Genomic DNA, 2407 nt, shown 5'->3' with positions numbered 1-2407 from the left:
CCTTCTAGTCCCTCTCCCTGGCAGGTCATCAAAGCCGAATCCGAACTTGAGTTCTGTGCGGCGGATTGCAGAGCTGGTAGGGCGAAGGTCTCCCGGAGGAAATGTAAGGGGGGTAAGAGGGGTGCAGGAGGCACTATGGCTTGCGTTCAGAAGATGGGAGAGGGAATTTTCCGCCTGGCGATAGTGGAGGCGGTGGAGTGGAGGTATCAGGTTTTCAGATGAGGCTGCTTCCAATCCTTCCTTTCCTTCGCGTCACAGTCTTGAGGCCCTGAGGACTGGGATCTGCGACCCCCAGTGGACAAAAGTCGACTCTACCCCAGAGGCTAATTTTCTCACGGCAGGCACCTGTTGAGAGGCTGCAAGTAAAATAAAGGCGAACGCTAGTTTCCGAGTTCATGTAAGAATCAGAGAAATAACGGGGGTAAACTTTGACAAAGGGGTGTGATTGAGACCTGAGGCCATGAGATTAATGGGTTCTTATTACCTCGTGCGGGGGGAGGTAATAAAGGGGAGGGGCAGGTGGCCTGTGGCGTCCTGACGATTTTTCATGCTTTCTTTTTCCAAGAACTAAACATTGTCAACTCTAATATATCTATAGCTCAACTTGCTTCAAGGACAGCAATGATTTTCATTTAATAATTTTCCATTTAATCCCTTTACTATATGGTCATTTCTGTCTCTTATATTCCTAGGTTTCCCTTTATAAGGATTAGTCAGATCAACATTATATCTCTAACAATGTCCGTTAGCTTTTTCACTCTCATTATACCGAGAGAATTTAATGGAATAAACCAGATTTTATATATATATGTGTGTGTGTGTGTGTGTGTGTGCGTGCGCGTGTGTGTGTATAAAATTACTCAACTTTCAAGTAGTCTTGAAAAAAGATGGGTAGGAGTTACCTTATTTCCCTTCATCAGTCAGCAGTGTTTTCTTAACATAATGGAAGAGGCAGGAGATATTCCCACCTACAACTCAGGATTTCTATGTCCTATGGGTTCAGTTGTGTCCCCCACCCCCTCAAAAAAACACCAAATACATTCTGTTGGACTCCTGACCCCTCATCTCTCTCCTACTTGAAGATGGGTTCTTTACTGGGATACTGAAGTTAAATTACATTCATTAGGGTGGGCTCTAACCCGAAATGGCTAGCATGCATTGTGCCTATCAAAAGGGGAAATTCAGACAAAGAAACATGCATACAGGGAAGAAAATGTGAAGTAGCATACAGAGAAGTGGGCCATCTACAAGTTGAGGAAAAATCCCTGGAAAAGATCCTTCCCTCTTACTACTCAGAAGGAAACAATCCGGCTGCTGCTTTGATTTGGACTTCCAGCCTCCAGAACTGTGAACAATTAATGTCTACTGTTTAAGCCACCCAGGTCTGTGGTACATTGTCAGGCTAACAAAGCGAACTTAATAGGGATTCTGTTGTCCAGCAGATCTGATAGCTAACACCTGAAAGAGTGGAAGCAGCTTTGGAACTAGATAATGGATAGAGACTGGAAGCATTTTGACATGCATGGCACAAGAAGCCTAGAGGGCCTTTAGGAGACAGTTGGGGGAAATATGGACACCAAATGCAATTCAACTGAGGGTTAAGAGAAGAATTCTTCGCTGCAGAGAAAGGATCTCTGACTTAGAGAATACATATATCATGATCACCGATATGTTGCTAGAACTATGAGTGTTAAAGGTGCTTGTGGTGAGTTATCAGACGGAAACTAGGAAGATGTTACCGGAAGCTTGAGGACAGGCAATCTTAGTTTTACAGTGGCAAAGGATTAGTCTGTATTGTTTTCTTAGTGTTTTTGAGGAAAGTAAAAATTGTAAGTGATGAACTTTCACATGCAGCTGATTTCTGTTGTTGGGGCTTAGAGCACCACAATACCCCAAAATAAAGGCCCCAGAAGTAGTCTCGGATGTAAAATATGTTCTCTGAAGTCCTTGGTCCCCCTGTCTCTCAGCCCCATTCTTCCCGGAGAGCCAACTGTAACAGACCAGAATCCCTCCTCCCCAAGGTGGGTCCTAGAAACCAGAAGCATTTTTTTCTAAAGATAGTAACAAAGCCTAAAAATACTTTCCTCCACTTTTTTTTGTGTAAAACTGGCCATGAAGAAATGATCTGACCTACCTTGTCTGACTGCAGGTCACAAGACCCCATTACAGAGAGGGTCCTGCCTCATACCCAGGAGGAAGAAATGTGTGTTCACCAAAGCCAAGCACAGTCTAGACAAACAAACCCTGCCGGATTAGCATTAGGTCATAGCCTTTTTGTACCATCATATTTGTACAGGGCTGCCCATACTTTGTTGAACCTAAGCATATAAATAGACAATTTACCCTGTGCCTTTCTGTCTTTGTTCCAAAGGCTGCAGTGTATATATGTTAAATAAATTCTTATGGT

At 43.6% G+C, this 2407-nt stretch overlaps 1 long non-coding RNA gene across 1 annotated transcript in view; it reads left to right on the top strand.

The window, feature by feature from the left end:
- Positions 1-1057, top strand: part of LOC108521425 (uncharacterized) — a 2600-nt gene extending 1543 nt beyond the window's left edge. Inside the window, exons 3-4 of the long non-coding RNA XR_001883185.1 lie at positions 25-76; positions 259-1057. This is a non-coding gene — a long non-coding RNA (uncharacterized LOC108521425). The remainder of the gene's footprint in view (positions 1-24; positions 77-258) is intronic.
- Positions 1058-2407: the final 1350 nt, after the last annotated feature.

The sequence above is a fragment of the Rhinopithecus bieti genome, unplaced genomic scaffold, assembly GCF_001698545.2.
Source record: "Rhinopithecus bieti isolate Rb0 unplaced genomic scaffold, ASM169854v2 scaffold_61273, whole genome shotgun sequence".
In the NCBI taxonomy this organism is placed as follows: domain Eukaryota; kingdom Metazoa; phylum Chordata; class Mammalia; order Primates; family Cercopithecidae; genus Rhinopithecus; species Rhinopithecus bieti.
Note: the sequence above shows the minus strand (reverse complement) of the source record. Positions and strands in the feature narration are given on the sequence as shown.